The sequence below is a fragment of the Lutra lutra genome, chromosome 7, assembly GCF_902655055.1.
Source record: "Lutra lutra chromosome 7, mLutLut1.2, whole genome shotgun sequence".
Lineage (NCBI taxonomy): Eukaryota > Metazoa > Chordata > Mammalia > Carnivora > Mustelidae > Lutra > Lutra lutra.
The window spans coordinates 27,837,908-27,859,268 of record NC_062284.1 but is presented as its reverse complement, the minus strand read 5'-3'; positions in this window follow the sequence as shown (position 1 = coordinate 27,859,268).

The following is a 21,361-nucleotide window of genomic DNA, read 5'->3' as shown; positions in this document are numbered from 1 at the left end:
GACCCTTATTTACACTACCTCTGTATCTTTGGGGTAAATACCCCGTAGTGCAATTGCAGGGTCATAGAGAAGCTCTATAGTCAATTTCTTAAGAAATCTCCACACTGTTTTCGAAAGTGGCTGCACCAACTTGATTCCCATCAAGAGTGTAAGAGGGTTCCCCTTTCTCCATATCCTCTCCAACACACGTTATTTACTGTCTTGTTAATTTTGGTCATTCTAACTGGTGTAACATGGCATCTCAATGTGGTTTTGATTTGAATCTCCCTGATGACTAGTGATGATGAACATTTTTTCATGTGTTTGTTAGCCATTTGTATGTCTTCATTGAAGAAGTGTTATGGTGCTGGGAAAATTGGACAGCTATATGTAGAAGAATGAAACTAGACCATTCTCTTACACCATACAAAAGATAAACTCAAAATGGATAAAAGACCTAACGTGAGGCAGGAATCCATCAGAACCATAGAGGAGAACATAGGCAGTAACCTCTTCAGTATCGGCCACAGCAACTCCTTTCAAGATATGTCTCCAAAGGCAAAGGAAACAAAAGCAAAAATGAATTTTGGGGACTTCATCAAGGTCAAAAGCTTCTGCACAGCAAAGGAAACAGTCAACAATACAAAGAGACATCCTTTGGGAGAAGGGAGAAGATATTCGCAAATGACAGTACAGGCAAAAGATCCTGATATCCAGGATCTGTAAAGAACTCCTCAAACTCAACACACAGAAAGCAGATAATCATGTTCTAACAGTTTTTTAAAGGAGTATTTAGGGTTTTCTACATACAGAATCATGTCATCTGTAAACAGATAATTTAACTTATTCCTTTTTGATTGGATGACATTTTTAAAGAAATATCAGTTCTGGCTGTTCTTCTAGTACTTCCAGTGTGAGAGTGAGCATCTTTGCCTTGAACTGGCAAAGTACAAGAGACAAAAATTTCAGTTTTTCCCCATTGATAATGATGCTAGCTGTCAAATTTTCATACATGACCCTTAATGTGTTGAGAAAATTTCCTGTATACCTATTTTGTTCAGAGTTTTTATCATTAATGGATGTTGAACTTTGTCAACTACTTTTTCTGCATCTACCAAGATTATCATGCCATTTTTATCTTTCATTTTATTAATGTGGTGTATCACATTGATTGTATGTTAAACCAACAGGTGGTAATTTTTGACTGGATGCAAGGCAATCTATTGCACCTGTTGGATACCATTTTTTTCTTCTTCTCCTTATTGAACTTTTCTGGGATACAGTTATTTAGAAACAAATTGACTCAGTTCTCACTTTTAAGGGTTGTTAGGCAGGACTGAAACGATGCTTAATGTAGGGCTAATTATTCTCCTCTACTGGGGAAATGCTCTTCTCTGTACTCTACCTAATTCCCCATAAATAACTGGATTTTTTAGTTTATTACTGGGAGCAGAGGTGTCCAGTATGTCCAGTACTTACAGGCCTGTGTGAGTACTGGACACAGGCCTGTGTGAGTACTGGACACCTCTAAACCTTTCAAGTAATTCTGTCCTTAACCTTGAATATTTTCTTACCATATACGTGCTGATTAACACTCATCTGAATATTTGATCTCAGGATCTTTTGAATTCTTTCTGCACAGATCTCTTGTATTCTGCTCACTGACCATCTATACTCAGGTTTTTAAAAAAGATTATTTATTTATTTATTTGACAAACAGAGATCACAGGTAGGCAGAGAGGCAGGCAGAGAGAAAGAAGGAAACAGTCTCCCCGCCAAGCAGAGAGCCTGATGTGGGGCTGGATCCCAGGACCCTGAGATCATAACACAAGCTGAAGGCAGAGGCTTTAATCCACTGAGCCACAAAGGAGCCCCTCTATACTCAGTTTTATCTTTTCAAGTCAGGGATTCTACAAAGCTCAGCCTGGGTTCCCCACCCTGTGCCACAGCCTGTAAACTCTTTCAAAGCAATAATATGAAGTGATTGCTGGCTCACCTCTTCTGTCTCCCATCTCTCAGGGATCATGATCCTTTGTTTCCTGATGTCCAATGTCTTGAAAACCTGTGTATCATATCCATTCATGTATTATATCCACTTTATTTTATTATTTTATTTTTTACTGTTTAAAGTAGGAGGTAAATCCAACCCCTGCTACTCCATCTTGACCAGAAATAGAAGTCTCAAAATACTTTTGAAACATTAATTGGTCTCCAAGTTTCCCAAAAATTTGCCTATCCTTACAGGAAAAAGTGTTCTTCCTCTCTATATACCAGTCCACTTCAAATTACTTCTGGAGAAACTAACCCCTTACATATGTGTAACACATCATAGCTAACAACATATTTTCACATATTGAGATAACATGGTTTTCTCTGGAAAAAAAAGATGACTTGTGTCATGTTGCTAATAATAAATCTACCTTGATGTCAAAACCCATACAAAAATTTTCTTGGGTCAACCTTTTGGTTAGATCCAAATCCCTGCTTGTTAACAACAATCTCATCCTGGGCTTTAAAATGAGCATTTTATTTTGAATTTACTTACTATTGTGGACACAAGTACTGCTTGTCTCTACCAGGTTTATATCATACTGGACTGAACTGGCCCTCTTAAGGTGGCCTTCTTGACAGTAAAAAGGAAAGAAACATACAAATAAAAAGTTAGGTAAGCAAAAAAGTAGAATTTTAAACTTGAATATTTGGAGATTTATGTTCTTCTCCAGAACTACCTGAAATTGACAAGGCTGCCTGAAAACTGTGCCCCATTATTTAACAAATCCACCAAGGCAGGTAGGTGTTTACACAGATTTCAGATGCTGATGATATACTTCGTTCTTTTCTTTTAAAATAAGAGAGCAATTGTTAACTAGTGTAATGTTTTTGTAGTGTTTAAATATTTAATGTAATGTTTTTTCCATTTTTATTCTTATTATTTTAAATGATCTTTTTCCTTTTTAAAGATTTTATTCATTCATTTGACACACACACACACACACACACACACACACACACACACACAGCATAAGCAGGGGGAGCAGCAGGCTGAGGGAGAGAGAGAAGCAGGCTCCCTGCCAAGCAGAGAGCCCAATGCAGAGCTAGATCCCAGTATCCTAGGATCATCACCTGAGTGGAAGGCAGAAATTCAACTGACTGAGCCATCCAGGCATCCCTGCCCTTTTAAAGACATTTTCATTATTAGTAGGGACCCTTTTAAGGTGGGGTGACTTTACTCACTATCCTATTAATGGCATTTAAAAAACTCATTTTGCATGTTTTTAAGGTTGTAGTTCATCAATCTTTCTGGTAATCTGGCCAATTAATATAGTTATAATTCATGGCATTTTTAAAAACTACTTTCAATTTTAAACAAGCTTTGGGGATGTAAACTTGTTTTAGGCTTGAGACAAGGTGGTGGAGAAGTAAGAGGCGCAGTTTCAACCGGTCCCCTAAAGTGAGCTGATTATCTACCAAAGAACTAAGATCCCCCATGAAATCAGCTTGAGATTAGGATTATACACTTCTGGATCTCTACAGGGGCAGAAGATGCCAGTGGACAGGTAAAGTGGAATGGGAATATTGGACTGATATTGGAAGATAAGCTAAAGGGGGAGGTAGCCACCAGAAGCGACCCATTGGAAAGTATTACCCCCATACAAGAGTGCCCTGTGATTAGGGACCAGCATTAACTTGGAGTATGGTTGAAAGCACGCAAAAAAGGCAAAAGATCTTAAGGGGAAATTGGTGGAATTGGGTGGTTAGGGACAGGGACTTAAGCCCACAGACCCGGGACTGCCACCGCTGGCACTAAACCAGAGAGTGCAGCAAAGAAGCCAGGTCTTCATCCCTGAGCTGCCAGCATGCATAAGAGCATCTCGGTGCCAGCGTGCATGAGAGCATCTGCGTGGTGGAGTGCGTAAGGGAGTCTGGTGTGGATGCCAGCCAGTGCTCTCTAGAACCACAGACTTTTGCACTCTGCACGTGTGCTGTGTGACCAGGGTCTGAGTCATGCTCCACACTCTCTCCTGAGAGAGGTCTGTACTGTACAAGCACTAGCTTGTGCTCTCTAGGACTGGGAGATTCTGAACACTCCCAACCTGGGCCAGCATGAAAATCTCAGTGTGCTATATATATCTTGTTGGGACCTCTCTGGTGGTCTGGACCTGTTTTAATTTTTTTTTTTTAATATCTCAGTGCCTAGAGCATTACCTTATATTAATGAAAATGAATTCAAAACCATTTTGCCACAGCAAAATGAAATGTGTCTTCCAAAAATACCCTGGCTCCTCCTCATGAAACACTATTTGATCCTAGCCTAGATTTCAGCATTAGTGAGGTATCATTTTGGACATCATTTAAAGATGGCACCAATTAGTTACCAAATTTCAAAAGGCCCATAGTTAATCCAATCACAACCACTAATGGACCCAAAACTATTATAGTAAATGGACTTGGTTTCACTCTTGAAAGCACCACATTTCTGACAAATAAAGTTCACTTGGTCAGTACATATGAGCCCATATCTTAAATGTAGATTCTATATTGCTACCCATTTTCAAATTAATTCTGCCCTTGGCATTGTTCAGACCCAGGTGTCTGCCCATATTATCATGTAAAAATGATTCAGCTTATATTCTTATTCAGAAATGGAAAACACACAATTTCAACACACTGCAACACTATCTGAAAATTATTCAAGGATGTTACTCTTTTTAAGGAATGTTAAGGATGTTATTTTTTTCTTATAGATTAAATCTATATTAATTTATGAAATGCTTTAAAATGAAAATGTCTGGGACAGCTGGGTGGCTCAGTCAGTTAAGCATCTGCCTTTGGCTTAGGTCATGATCCCAGGGTCCTGGGATTGAGTACTGCATTGGGCTCCTTGCTCTGTAGGGAGTCTGCTTATCCCTCTGCCTGCTGCTCCCCCTGCTGTGTGCTCACACTTTTTGGCAAATAAAGAAATAAAACTTTAAGAAAAGAAAGTTTGAGAAAAATAAAATGAAAACGTTCAACTATCATGATTAGTAAATACTTATTTAAAAAATGCATAAAAGAGCAGATAAAAATATTAATGTACAGTTTAAAACTGTACAAAACAAGATCAGAAATAGATCATTAACATATCCCCAAATCCCCATTCTCTGCCTTCTCTAATTGCTTTCCTTTTTCTCCCCACCAGTGGTAACCACTATTGTGTATATTGTGTTCATCAGTCTCATCCTTTTCTTTATACTTTTATGACTCTCAACAACACGTAATTTAGTTTTATCTAGTTTTAAACTTTATATGAATGGAATTATACTGTTAATGTGACTTACTTCTTTCACTTAAAATTATGTTTCTAAGATTCATCCAAGTTGATATGTGTCATTGTAGTTCATTTCTGCCCTTATATTCTTGAATATGAACATATTTGTTTATATTTGTTCATATTACTGTTGATGAGAACTTAGATAATTTTCATTTTTTGCTATTATGAGCAGTTCTATAAACACCTGGTACTCATATGTGAGACTTTCTGTGAGAAATATACCCAGAAGCAAAACCACTACATTGTAGTGCATGCTACTTGTTTAACTTTACAAGGTATTTGCAAACTGATCCAAAAGAGCTCAAAAACAGTTTCAAACTCTAAAATCTCACATCTTATATTGTCTGGGTTCTTTTTGTCTGTTGGTTCTTTTACTTTTTGCCAATCTCATGGGCGAGATTATGTTTTTCATTGTGGGTTGAATTCACATTTTCCTAACTAATAAGGTTGAGTATCTTATGTTTACTTAATGGAATTTTCTTCTTCATCTTCTATAAATTTAATTATTTTTCTCATTATCTACCAATTTATCTTTTTCTTAATAATTTGTAGTTGTTTATATATTCAAGACACACACACACACACGTGTCTATTTTCACATGTTGCTAACACTCCTGCTTTGTAGCTTCGTTTTTTTTAAACTATAAGTTTTTTTTTTTAAAGATTCCATTCATTTATTTGACAGAGAGAGATCACAAGTAGACAGAGAGGCAGGCAGAGAGAGAGAGAGAGAGGGAAGCAGGCTCCCTGCTGAGCAGAGAGCCCAATGCAGGACTCAATCCCAGGACCCTGAGATCATGACCTGAGCTGAAGGCAGTGGCTTAACCCACTGAGCCACCCAGGCGCCCTAAACTATAAGTTTTAAATATTAATAGAGTCAAACTTACCAGCCATTTGTTTTATACTTTGTACTTCTTGGAACTTGTTTCAGAAATCTATCCCTATACCCAAGGGCACAAAGATATTTAAATGTTTTTTTTTTTCCAGTGTTCCAAGATTCGTTTATGCACCGCACCCAGTGCTCCATGAAATACATGCCCTCCTTAATACCCACACCAGGCTCACCTAACCCCCTAACCCCCTACCCTACAAACCCCTCGGTTTCTTTGTTAGAGTCCACAGTGTCTCATGGTTCAATTCTCCCTCTGATTTAGTTTTCATTTTGCATTTCACATTTTGCATTTCACATTTTTCAGTCTTTAATCTGTACTGATTTTGAGGTATGCTTTGAGGCAAAGACCCAATTTGACTTTCTTCCATATGGATAAACAATAATGTCAATTAAATTTTTTTGAGAAGTCAATTTTTTCTGCACTCTTCTGCAATACCACCTCTCTTATGTATCAAGTATCCACATACACTTCTTTTTTTTAATTTTTTTTATTTTTCAGCATAATGGTATTCATTATTTTTGCACCACATCCAGTGCTCCATGCAATCCGTGCCCTCTACAATACCCACCACCTGGTGCCCCCAACCTCCCACCCCCAACCCCTTCAAAATTCTCAGATCATTTTTCAGAGTCCATAGTCTCTCATGGTTCACCTCCCATTCCAATTTCCCTCAACTTCCTTCTCCTCTCCATCTCCCCTTGTCCTCCATGCTATTTGTTATGCTCTACAAATAAGTGAAACCATATGATAATTGACTCTCTCTGCTTGACTTATTTCACTCAGCATCATCTCTTCCAGTCCCATCCATGTTGCTACAAAACTTGGGTATTCATCCTTTCTTTTTTCTTTTTTTTTTTTTACAGCTTTATAAACATATATTTTTATCCCCAGGGGTACAGGTCTGCGAATCGCCAGGTTTACACACTTCACAGCACTCACCATAGCACATACCCTCCCCAATATCCATAACCCCACCCCCCTCTCCCAACCCCCTCCCCCCATCAACCCTCAGTTTGTTTTGTGAGATTAAGAGTCACTTATGGTTTGTCTCCCTCCCAATCCCATCTTGTTTCATTTACTCTTCTCCTACCCCCTCAACCCCCCATGTTGCATCTCCTCTCCCTCATATCAGGGAGATCATATGATAGTTGTCTTTCTCCGATTGACTTATTTCGCTAAGCATGATACCCTCTAGTTCCATCCACGTCGTCGCAAATGGCAAGATTTCATTTCTTTTGATGGCTGCATAGTATTCCATTGTGTATATATACCACATCTTCTTTATCCATTCGTCTGTTGATGGACATCTAGGTTCTTTCCATAGTTTGGCTATTGTAGACATTGCTGCTATAAACATTCGGGTGCACGTGCCCCTTCGGATCACTACATTTGTATCTTTAGGGTAAATACCCAGCAGTGCAATTGCAGGGTCATAGGGTAGTTCTATTTTCAACATTTTGAGGAACCTCCATGCTGTTTTCCAGAGTGGTTGCACCAGCTTGCATTCCCACCAATAGTGTAGGAGGGTTCCCCTTTCTCCGCATCTTCGCAGCATCTGTCATTTCCTGACTTGTTAATTTCAGCCATTCTGACTGGTGTGAGGTAATATCTCATGGTGGTTTTGATTTGTATTTCCCTGATGCCGAGTGATATGGAGCACTTTTTCATGTGTCTGTTGGCCATCTGGATGTCTTCTTTGCAGAAATGTCTGTTCATGTCCTCTGCCCATTTCTTGATTGGATTATTTGTTCTTTGGGTGTTGAGTTTGCTAAGTTCTTTATAGATTTTGGACACTAGCCCTTTATCTGATATGTCATTTGCAAATATCTTCTCCCATTCTGTCAGTTGTCTTTTGGTTTTGTTCACTGTTTCCTTTGCTGTGCAAAAGCTTTTTTTTTTTTTTAATTTTTTTTTATTTTTTCAGCATAACAGTATTCATTATTTTTGACCCACACCCAGTGCTCCATGCAATCTGTGCCCTCTACAATACCCACCACCTGGTGCCCCCAACCTCCCACCCCCCACCCCTTCAAAATTCTCAGATGGTTTTTCAGAGTCCATAGTCTCTCATGGTTCACCTCCCCTTCCAATTTCCCTCAACTCCCTTCTCCTCTCCATCTCCCCTTGTCCTCCATGCTATTTGTTATGCTCCACAAATAAGTGAAACCATATGATAATTGACTCTCTCTGCTTGACTTATTTCACTCAGCATAATCTCTTCCAGTCCCGTCCATGTTGCTACAAAACTTGGGGATTCATCCTTTCTTTCTTTTTTTTTTTTTTACAGCTTTATAAACATATATTTTTATCCCCAGGGGTACAGGTCTGCGAATCGCCAGGTTTACACACTTCACAACTCTCACCATAGCACATACCCTCCCCAATATCCATAACCCCACCCCCTCTCCCAACCCCCTCCCCCCATCAACCCTCAGTTTGTTTTGTGAGATTAAGAGTCACTTATGGTTTGTCTCCCTCCCAATCCCATCTTGTTTCATTTACTCTTCTCCTACCCCCTCAACCCCCCATGTTGCATCTCCTCTCCCTCATATCAGGGAGATCATATGATAGTTGTCTTTCTCCGATTGACTTATTTCACTAAGCATGATACCCTCTAGTTCCATCCACGTCGTCGCAAAAGGCAAGATTTCATTTCTTTTGATGGCTGCATAGTATTCCATTGTGTATATATACCACATCTTCTTTATCCATTCGTCTGTAGATGGACATCTAGGTTCTTTCCATAGTTTGGCTATTGTAGACATTGCTGCTATAAACATTCAGGTGCATGTGCCCCTTCGGATCACTACGTTTGTATCTTTAGGGTAAATACCCAGCAGTGCAATTGCAGGGTCATAGGGTAGTTCTATTTTCAACATTTTGAGGAACCTCCATGCTGTTTTCCAGAGTGGTTGCACCAGCTTGCATTCCCACCAACAGTGTAGGAGGGTTCCCCTTTCTCCGCATCCTCGCCAGCATCTGTCATTTCCTGACTTGTTCATTTTAGCCATTCTGACTGGTGTGAGGTGATATCTCATGGTGGTTTTGATTTGTATTTCCCTGATGCCGAGTGATATGGAGCACTTTTTCATGTGTCTGTTGGCCATCTGGATGTCTTCTTTGCAGAAATGTCTGTTCATGTCCTCTGCCCATTTCTTGATTGGATTATTTGTTCTTTGGGTGTTGAGTTTGCTAAGTTCTTTATAGATTTTGGACACTAGCCCTTTATCTGATATGTCATTTGCAAATATCTTCTCCCATTCTGTCAGTTGTCTTTTGGTTTTGTTCACTGTTTCCTTTGCTGTGCAAAAGCTTTTGATCTTGATAAAATCCCAAAAGTTCATTTTTGCCCTTGCTTCCCTTGCCTTTGGTGATGTTCCTAGGAAGATGTTGCTGCGGCTGAGGTCGAAGAGGTTGCTGCCTGTGTTCTCCTCGAGGATTTTGATGGATTCCTTTCTCACATTGAGATCCTTCATCCATTTTGAGTCTATTTTCGTGTGTGGTGTAAGGAAATGATCCAATTTCATTTTCCTGCATGTGGCTGTCCAATTTTCCCAACACCATTTATTGAAGAGGCTGTCTTTGTTCCATTGGACATTCTTTCCTGCTTTGTCGAAGATGAGTTGACCATAGAGTTGAGGGTCCATTTCTGGGCTCTCTATTCTGTTCCATTGATCTATGTGTCTGTTTTTGTGCCAGTACCATGCTGTCTTGATGATGACAGCTTTGTAATAGAGCTTGAAGTCCGGAATTGTGATGCCACCAACTTTGGCTTTCTTTTTCAATATTCCTTTGGCTATTCGAGGTCTTTTCTGGTTCCATATAAATTTTAGGATTATTTGTTCCATTTCTTTGAAAAAAATGGATGGTACTTTGATAGGAATTGCATTAAATGTGTAGATTGCTTTAGGTAGCATAGACATTTTCACAATATTTATTCTTCCAATCCAGGAGCATGGAACATTTTTCCATTTCTTTGTGTCTTCCTCAATTTCTTTCATGAGTACTTTATAGTTTTCTGAGTATAGATTCTTAGTCTCTTTGGTTAGGTTTATTCCTAGGTATCTTATAGTTTTGGTTGCAATTGTAAATGGGATGGACTCCTTAATTTCTCTTTCTTCTGTCTTGTTGTTGGTGTAGAGAAATGCAACTGATTTCTGTGCATTGATTTTATATCCTGACACTTTACTGAATTCCTGTACAAGTTCTAGCAGTTTTGGAGTGGAGTCTTTTGGGTTTTCCACATAGAGTATCATATCATCTACGAAGAGTGATAGTTTGACTTCTTCTTTGCCGATTTGGATGCCTTTAATTTCCTTTTGTTGTCTGATTGCTGAGACTAGGACTTCTAGTACTATGTTGAATAGCAGTGGTGATAACGGACATCCCTGCCGTGTTCCTGACCTTAGCGGAAAAGATTTCAGTTTTTCTCCATTGAGAATGATATTTGCGGTGGGTTTTTCATAGATGGCTTTGATAATATTGAGGTATGTGCCGTCTATCCCTACACTTTGAAGAGTTTTGATCAGGAAGGGATGCTGTACTTTGTCAAATGCTTTTTCAGCATCTATGGAGAGTATCATATGGTTCTTGTTCTTTCTTTTATTAATGTGTTGTATCACATTGATTGATTTGCGGATGTTGAACCAGCCTTGCAGCCCTGGAATAAATCCCACTTGGTCATGGTGAATAATCCTTTTAATGTACTGTTGAATCCTATTGGCTAGTATTTTGGCGAGAATTTTTGCATCTGTGTTTATCAAGGATATTGGTCTGTAGTTCTCTTTTTTGATGGGATCCTTGTCTGGCTCTGGGATCAAGGTGATGCTGGCCTCATAAAATGAGTTTGGAAGTTTTCCTTCTATTTCTATTATCTTGGAACAGTTTCAGGAGAATAGGAATTAGTTCTTCTTTAAATGTTTGGTAGAATTCCCCCGGGAAGCCGTCTGGCCCTGGGCTTTTGTTTGTTTGGAGATTTTTGATGACTGTTTCAATCTCCTTACTGGTTATGGGTCTGTTCAGGCTTTCTATTTCTTCCTGGTTCAGTTGTGGTAGTTTATATGTCTCTAGGAATGCATCCATTTCTTCCAGATTGTCAAATTTGTTGGCGTAGAGTTGCTCATAGTATGTTCTTATAATTGTCTGTATTTCTTTGGTGTTGGTTGTGATCTCTCCTCTTTCACTCATGATTTTATTTATTTGGGTCCTTTCTCTTTTCTGTTTGAGACGTCTGGCCAGGGGTTTATCAATCTTATTAATTCTTTCAAAGAACCAGCTCCTAGTTTCGTTGATTTGTTCTATTGTTTTTTTTGGTTTCTATTTCATTGATTTCTGCTCTGATCTTTATGATTTCTCTTCTCCTGCTGGGTTTAGGGTTTCTTTCTTGTTCTTTCTCCAGCTCCTTTAGGTGTAGGGTTAGGTTGTGTACCTGAGACCTTTCTTGTTTCTTGAGAAAGGCTTGTACCGCTATATATTTTCCTCTCAGGACTGCCTTTGTTGTGTCCCACAGATTCTGAACCGTTGTGTTTTCATTATCATTTGTTTCCATGAATTTTTTCAATTCTTCTTTAATTTCCTGGTTGACCCATTCATTCTTTAGAAGGATGCTGTTTAGTCTCCATGTATTTGGGTTCTTTCCAAATTTCCTCTTGTTATTGAGTTCTAGCTTTAGAGCATTGTGGTCTGAAAATATGCAGGGAATGATCCCAATCTTTTGATACCGGTTGAGACTTGATTTAGGACCAAGAATGTGATCTATTCTGGAGAATGTTCCATGTGCACTAGAGAAGAATGTGTATTCTGTTGCTTTGGGATGAAATGTTCTGAATATATCTGTGATGTCCATCTGGTCCAGTGTGTCATTTAAGGCCTTGATTTCCTTGTTGATCTTTTGCTTGGATGATCTGTCCATTTCAGTGAGGGGAGTGTTATAATCCCCTACTATTATTGTATTCTTGTCGATGTGTTTCTTTGATTTTGTTATTAATTGGTTTATATAGTTGGCTGCTCCCACGTTAGGGGCATAGATATTTAAAATTGTTAGATCTTCTTTTGGACAGTTCCTTTGATTATGATATAGTGTCCTTCCTCATCTCTTATTATAGTCTTTGACTTAAAATCTAATTGATCTGATATAAGGATTGCCACTCCTGTTTCTTCTGATGTCCATTAGCATGGTAAATTCTTTTCCACCCCCTCACTTTAAACCTGGAGTTGTCTTCGGGTTTAAGATGAGTTTCTTGTAGGCAACATATAGATGGTTTTTGTTTTTTTATCCATTCTGATACCCTGTGTCTTTTGATTGGGGCATTTAGCCCATTCACATTCAGGGTAAGTATTGAGAGATATGAATTTAGTGCCATTGTATTGCCTGTAAGGTGACTGTTATTGTATATTGTCTCTGTTTCTTTCTGATCTACTACTTTTAGGGTCTCTCTTTGCTTAGAGGACCCCTTTCAATATTTCCTGTAGAGCTGGTTTGGTATTTGCAAATTCTTTCCGTTTTTGTTTGTTCTGGAAGCTTTTAATCTCTCCTTCTATTTTCAATGATAGCCTAGCTGGATATAGTATTCTTGGCTGCATGTTTTTCTCGTTTAGTACTCTGAATATATCATGCCAGCTCTTTCTGGCCTGCCAGGTCTCTGTGGATAAGTCTGCTGCCAATCTAATATTTTTACCATTGTATGTTACAGACTTCTTTTCCCGGGCTGCTTTCAGGATCTTTTCTTTGTCACTAAGACTTGTAAATTTTACTATTAGGTGACGGGGTGTGGACCTATTCTTATTGATTTTGAGGGGGGTTCTCTGAACCTCCTGGATTTTGATGCTTGTTCCCTTTGCCATATTGGGGAAATTCTCTCCAATAATTCTCTCCAATATACCTTCTGCTCCCCTCTCTGTTTCCTCTTCTTCTGGAATCCCAATTATTCTAATGTTGTTTCGTCTTATGGTGTCACTTATCTCTCGAATTCTCCCCTCGTGGTCCAGTAACTCTTTGTCCCTCTTTTGCTCAGCTACTTTATTCTCTGTCATTTGGTCTTCTATATCGCTAATTCTTTCTTCTGCCTCATTTATCCTAGCAGTGAGAGCCTCCATTTTTGATTGCACCTCATTAATAGCTTTTTTGATTTCAACTTGGTTAGATTTTAGTTCTTTTATTTCTCCAGAAAGGGCTTTTATATCTCCCGAGAGGGTTGCTTTAATATCTTCCATGCCTTTTTCAAGCCCGGCTAGAACCTTGAGAATCATCATTCTGAACTCTATATCTGACATATTACCAATGTCTGTATTGATTAGGTCCATAGCCTTTGGTACTGCTTCTTGTTCTTTTTTTTTGTTGTGAATTTTTCCGCCTTGTCATTTTGTTCAGATAAGAGTTTATGAAGGAACAAGTAAAATACTAAGAGGGTGGCAACAACCCCAGGAAAATATGCTTTAGCCAAATCAGAAGAGATCCCGAATTGTGAGGGTGGAGAAAGGGGATAAAAAGGGGTTCAGAAAGAAAAAAGAAAGAAACTATTAAAAAAAAGAAAGCCAATAAAGAAAAAATATAAAAAGAGGAAAAAAAAATATATATATTAGATAAACTATTTAAAAAACGTTAAAAAAGAAAATGGTAAAAGTTAAAAAAATTTAGCAGAAGAAGAGAAAAAGAAAGAAAAAAAAATTGAAAAAGAAAAAAAATTAAATTAACTGCAAGGCTAAAAAATCATGGGGAGAAAGCCATGAGTTCCGTGCTTTGCTTTCTTCTCCTCTGGAATTCCGCCACTCTCCTTGGTATTGAAACTGCACTCCTTGGTAGGTGAACTTGGTCCTGGCTGGGTTTCCCATTGATCTTCTGGGGGAGGGGCCTGTTGTAGTGATTCTCAAGCGTCTTTGCCCCACGCGGAGTTGCACCACCCTTACCCGGGGCCGGGCTGAGTAATCCGCTCGTGTTTGCTTTCGGGAGCTTTTGTTCCCTGAGCGCTTTCCGTAGAGTTCCGGAGGGCGGGAATGAAGATGGCGGCCTCCCGGTCTCCGGCCCGGAGGAGCCGAGAGCCCGGGGCCCCACTCCTCAGTGTGCCCTCAGAGAACAGCGCCCAATGACTCCCGTCACCCTGCCTCCAGCCGCGCTCCGAGCTGACCGAGCCTGCGACCGGTTCAAGGCCACCCTGAGCTGAGAGTCACTCCTCGGCTCTGTCTCTGTAGCCGGCTTCCCCGTTCTAATACCGGTAAGCTCTGGGACACTCAGACACCCCCGATCCTTCTGTGACCCTGCGGGACCTGAGGCCGCGCTGACCCCGCCTGGGCTTCACCCCAGTTAAGCCTCTGGAGCGATGTCCCTCAGCGGAACAGACTTTTAAAAGTCCTGATTTTGCTCCGTTGCTCCGCCGCTCGCCGGGAGCCGGCCCCTCCCCTTGCGGTCTATCTTCCCGTCGCTTTGGATTCATTTTTCCGCCAGTCCTACCTTTCAGATACTGGGTTGATTTTCTGTTTCTAGAATTGCTGTTCTTCTTCTCTTCAATCTCCCGTTGGATTTGTAGGTGTTTGCAATCTTTAGATAAGCTATTTAGCTGATCTCCCGCTAACCGAAGTAGTCTCAGCCTGCTACTTCTCCGCCATCTTGACTCCTCCCCCCTCCACATACACTTCTTAATGTAGGCTTTTAGTAGATGCCCTTTCTTTCTTCCAAGTTTACTAAGAATTGAGAGGATTCAAACATTTTTCTGTTTTAGTATATAAACTAGATAAAATACTTAGTTGATAATTTTACACCAACTTTGCATTCTGTAAACATGGAATAATTCCAAGATCATAATTTTTAGTACATTACTGAATTTCGTTTGCTAATTTTTAATCTTTTATATGTACTTAAATGAATAAGATTGGCTCATAATTTTCTTGTTCATACTGTGATGGTTAATTTTAGGTATCCACTTGTCTGGTACATGATACCCAGATTTATGGTCAAATATTATTCTGGATATTTCCACAGAGCATTTTTTGAATTAATGTTAAAATTGGTAGACTTTGAATAAAGCTGATTGCTTTTCATGATGGGGGTGGGCTGCACCCAATCAGTCTATGTCCTTAAAAGAGCAAATACTATCCTCCCTTGATCAAGAAGAAATTGTGTCCAAAGAAGGCCTTCACATTTGGACTGCAACATTCACTCTTCCCTGAGTCTCCAGGCTGCCAGCCCAGCCTGAAGACTATGGGCATGCCTACCTCCACAACTGAATAAGCCAATTCCTTAAAATAAATGTCTCTCTGCACACCCTATTGGTTCTGTTTGTTTGGAGAAGCTGAATATGAAACAAGATGGGACTGGGGAGGGAAACAAACCATAAGATATTCTTAATCTCAAGAAACAAACTGAAGGTTGCTGGAAGGGAGGGAAGTGAGAGGGATTTGGTGGCTGAGTGACGGACATTGGGGAGGGTATGTGCTATGATGAGTACTGTGAACTGTGTAAGACTGATGACTCACAGACCTGTACCCTTGAAACAAATAATACATCATATGTTAATTTTATAAAAAGCTGAATAATACACATATTATGGATTACATTGTATCCTCGGAAATTCATAAATTGAAGCCTTAACTCTTAATCTAACTATCTATATTTGGGGAGAGGGTCTTTAGTGAGGCAGTTAAGATTAAATAGGGTTAGAAGGATGGGGCCCTAAGCTGAAAAGAGTAGTAACCTTATAAGAAGAGGGACACTGGCCGACTCATTCAGTAGAGCATGCAGCTTTTGATCTTGAGGTTGAGAGTTTAAACCGCCAAGTTGAGAGTGGAGCCTACTTAAAAAAAAAAAAGAGAGAAAGAGACACAGAGATCTCTCTGCATGGATGCACAGAGAAGAAGTTATGTGAGGACACAGCAAGTAGGCAGCCATCTACAAACCAGGAAGAAAGGCCTCACCAGTAACAGACCCTACCAACACCTGGTCTTGGACAACCAGTCTCCAGAACTTTGAGAAACTAAAATCCTGTTTAGGCTACCCAGTCTATGGTATTCTGATATGGCAGCCCCAGAAAACTAGTGTGCTTACCTTCATAGCTATTAAGCATCAAGTAATACTAGTCTAAAAAAAGAATGAAAGAGTATTCCCTGTTCTTCTATCATTTATACAGTATATATTTCTGTTTTAGAGAGTTCTCCAGCAAAACTCTCTGGGCCTAGCATTTTCTTAGTGAGATTTTAACCTACTGACTTGATATACTTAATGATGTTGGGGTGTTTCAGGAATAAGTATTTCTTTTTGAGAGAGTTTAGAGAAGCAGTTTTTAAGGGATTTTTACATTTAATCTAAAATTTCAAACTTACCTGAATAAAGTTAGACAAAATATTCTTTGATCTTTTTAATGTCTGTAGCACCTGAGTTAAATGATCTTTTTTTCATTCCTAGTATTGTTCATGTTATTTTATTCTTTCTGTTAAAGTCCTTGATACAAATTTGTCAATTTTACTAATATTTTCAAGTAGCCAAACTCTGGCTTTGTTGCTTTTATTATACTATTTGCTTATTTTCATCAATTCCTGCTCTTTTGCTTTATTTTCTTCTATTTTCATGGGATTTATTTTGCAGGAGGCAGGAGGACTCAACTAGCAAGACTACCTGAAAAACCATGAGGCAGGCCACTCCCCCAGAAAGCCAGGAAAAAACAAACAAACAACCAAACAAACAAACCCAAAAAAACAAGAGGGCAACCACCACAGGGTCCCCATAAAACTATAAAACCCTTATCAGGGGAAAAGAAGATATTAAGCTCCCGATATTGCCCTAAAGCCTGTATACGTCATAGATACAACTTTCATTTTTAATTCGTTCCCACTATTCTTGTTCGTTTTAGGTTTTTTTTTTATATAATTTTTAACCTATTTACTATCACAATGAGAGGTTAACTACAACAAATTCCATAATAACCTTTTCACTTGAACTTTTTTTTTGATACATATACCTGTGCTTTTCTTTTGCTTTTCTATTTTAAAAAAATATTCATATAGAGATAAGCTTCAAGGTTAATCATCTTTCCCCAGTCAATATTACTCTTACATATAAAAACAAGTTTTTTTTTTTAAGGATTTTATTTATTTGACAGACAGAGACAAATAGGCAGAGAGGCAGGCAGAGAGAGAGGAGGGGAAGCGGACTTCCTGCTGAGCAGAGAGCCCAATGTGGGGCTTGATCCCAGGACCCAGGGATCATAACCTGAGCTGAAGGCAGAGGCTTCAACCCACTGAGCCACCCAGGTGCCCCTATAAACCAATTTTAATCCCCCTTTATCTTGAGAAAGTTGAGTACTTTAAAAAAATATCAAGATACAGCCAGGAAGAATAAAAATAAACTTCCTCACCCAACTGAGAATTTATAACCACCGTCCCATCTTTTTTTCTGTCAGTGTTTCTGTGTATTTGTTTTTGTTCTGATAGTACATAAATCTTATACTTGGGGTTCATTTTGGCTGGGTTCTTCTTTTTTTCTTGTCATTTACTTTTGTTGGTCTTTTTGACGGTTTTTGTTTGTATGCTTTATAAATCTTTTTTTTTTAAAGATTTTATTTATTTGACAGAGAGAGATCACAAATAGACAGAGAGGCAGGCAGAGAGAGAGAGAGAGGGAAGCAGGCTCCCCGCTGAGCAGAGAGCCCGATGTGGGGCTCGATCCCAGGACCCTGAGATCATGACCTGAGCCGAAGGCAGCAGCTTAACCCACTGAGCCACCCAGGCGCCCCTGTATGCTTTATAAATCTTACCTTTGGGTCCCATTTGGGCTGGGTCTTCTCTTTTCTTTTTTCTTTTTAGTTCCTCTCTCTCTTTCTCTTTTTTCTTCTTTCTTTCTTTTTGGTGTGGACTCTGGATTGCTCAGAAGCATTCCAGGGTGCACCTTGACTGGACCATGGGTGATACATTCAGCTACACATGCCTCAGCCATCTCTCACCAAAATGACTAGGAGGAGGAATGCCCAACAGAGGAAAAATTCAGAGACTGTGCCCTCTCCATCAGAACTATTGGATATGGACATAAACAGTATGTCAGAAAGGAATTCAGGCTAACAATTATCCAGGCAATAGCTAGGTTGGAGAAATCCTTTAATGTCAAAATGGAATTGACTAGGGCAGAAGTGAAAGCCACCAGGGATGATGTTAACAATGCTATCAGTGTTAATAATAACCAATCTAATCTAAATAACCAATCTAATCTAAATTCTCTAACAGCTAACTGAGGCAGAAGATAGAATTAGTGATCTAGATGACAAACTGATAGAGAAAAAGGACCAGGAGGAGGCCTGGAACAAACAGCTAAGAAGCCATGAGAACAGAATTAGGGAAATAAATGATGTCATGAAACATTCCAACGTCAGAATTATTGGAATCCCTGAGGGGGAGGAGAAAAAAAAGACTAGAGGATACAGTTGAACAAATTCTCCATGAAAATTTTCCCAATCTGGGGACTGGAACCAGCATTCATGTTCTAGAGGCAGAAAGGTCTTGTCCCAAGATCACAGATTCTAGAAAGACCTCGAGACACCTGATTGTGAAACTGATGAATCATAATTTTAGACAGGAGCTCTTGAAAACAGCTAGGAAGAAGAGATTCCTTACGTACAGAGGAAGGCCCATCAGAATAATGTCAGACCTATACATTGAAACCTGCAGCCAGAAAGGGCTGGCAAGATGTATTCAGGGCACTAAAGGAAAAGAACAGGCAGCCAAGAATACTTTATCCAGCAAGGTTGACATTCAAAATGGATGGAGAGATAAAGAGCTTCCAAGACTGGCAATGTTTAAAAGGATATGTGACCACCAAGATGACACTGCAAGAAATATTAAGGGGGGGTTCTATAAAAGAGGAAAAAACCCAAGAATATCATTGAACAGAAATTTATGGAGACAATCTATAGAAAAAAAGACTTCACGGTAACATGTGATCAATAAAAACATATCTCATAAGTGGAGGGGGAAGGAGTCAAGATGGCAGAGAAGTAGCAGGCTGAGAGGACATCAGGTAGCAGGAGATCAGCTAGATAGCTTATCAAACCATTCCGAACACCTACAAATCCAACAGGAGATCAAAGAGAAGAAGAGCAGCAATTCTAGACACAGAAAATTGTCCACTTTCTGAAAGGTAGGACTGGCGGAGAAGTGAATCCAAAGTGATGGGACGATAGACTGCGGAAGGTAGGGACCGGCTCCCAGTAAGTGGTGGAGCAACAAAATCAGAACTTTTGAAAGTCTGCTCCACTGAGGGACATCGCTCTGGAGGCTAAACAGGGGTGAAGCCCATGCAGGGACAGTGTGGTCCCAGGTTCCATGGGGTCACAGAAGGATCGGGGGTGTCTGAGTGTCACAGAGATCACAGGTATTAGAGCAGGGAAGCCAGCTACAGAGAAGGAGCCAAGGAGTAAGCTCTCAACTCGGGGTTACCTTATTGTGATCTGTGGCACAGGTCACTGCTCTGTGAGTGGGGACTCCACAAGAATCGGGGAAATTCCTTTGGAAGAGTGCAGGGATCTGTGGGGTTTGGAGACTCCAGGTGGGGCTGTGTGCCAGAGACAGAGGCTCTTGGTCACAGGCTGGGTGAGCTCAGAGTGCAGCCAGAGGACAGGGAGATGGGAGTGATTGAATGCTTTTCTCCAAGGGCACATTGAGGAGTGGACCCCGAGCTCTCGGCTACTCTGGGAAGGAGATTAGGAGGCTGCCATTTTCATTTCTGTCCTTCAGAACTCTACCAAAAGTGTTCAGGGAACAAAAGCTCCCAAAAGCAAACCCAAGCAGATTACTTAGCCGGGCCCCTGGTAAGGGCAGTGAAATTCTGCCTCACGCAAAGACAATTGAGAATCATTAAGACAGGCCCCTCCCCAAGAATATCAGCAAGAAATCCAGCCGTGGCCAAGTTCACATACAAGGAGAACAGTGGAATTGCAGAGGAGGAGAAAGAAAAGCATGGAATTCATGGCTATCTCCCCATGATTCATTAGTCTTGCAAAGTTAATTAATTAATTTTTTTCTTCTGCTAAATTTACAGGAAGAGGAGGCAGGGTCCCTGCTGAGCAGAGAGCCCAATGCAGGACTTGATCCCAGAACCCTGAGATCATGACCTGAGCTGAAGGCAGAGGCTTTAACCACTGAGCCACCCAGGTGCCCCGTCTTTTAACCTTTTTTAACTAGTTTATCTTAACAGTACCTTTCAAACAAAAAAAAAAAATCTCTTTTGAACTTCATTATTATAGTCACATTCATTGTATCTAACTTTATTTTTTGTATACACATAGGGCTTTTTCTTCTAAAAAAATTTGGAATACAACTTCTTCCAATAGATCAAAATATACCCTAAATCTAGCACAGGGCTTTGTTCTAGTCTCCAGCTGAGCAAATGCTCTCCACTTTCTTCTTCTTTATTCTCCCAAACAACTTATCAACTCCTTTTTTAGAAATTTTTAAAAAATGTTTTTTTTATCTTTATAGTCATATTCCATCCCTTCATAGTGTTTACCCTTATAAGTTTTTCATTTGTTAAAATTTAGGGGAGTAGTTTCTTCTAAGAAAACAAAATACTCCCAAAATTAAGTTGGTGAACCTGTTCTATTCACCAACCTAATATATATATTTTCTTTTTTATGTTTTTTCCTTATTTTTTCTCTTTTTAATTTCTTTTCTGAACTTCTTTTTACCCCCTTTCTTCCCCCTATTATTTGGGGTCTCCTCTGATTTGGTTAAAGAACATTTTACTGGGGTCTTTGCCACCCTTTTAGTATTTTATTCACCCCTTCATATATTCTTATCTGGATAAAATGACAAAGCGGAAAAACTCACCACAAAAAAAAAAAAAAAAAAAAAAAAGAACAAGAGGCAGTACTGAAGACCAGGGACCTAATCAATATGGACATCGGTAATATGTCAGATATAGAATTCAGAATGACGACTTATCCACAGAGACCTGGCAGGCCAGAAAGAGCTGGCATGATATATTCAGAGTACTAAACGAGAAAAACATGCAGCCAAGAATACTATATCCAGCTAGGCTATCATTGAAAATAGAAGGAGAGATTAAAAGCTTCCAGGACAAACAAAAACGGAAAGAATTTGCAAATACCAAACCAGCTCTACAGGAAATATTGAAAGGGGTCCTCTAAGCAAAGAGAGACCCTAAAAGTAGTAGATCAGAAAGGAACAGAGACAGTATACAGTA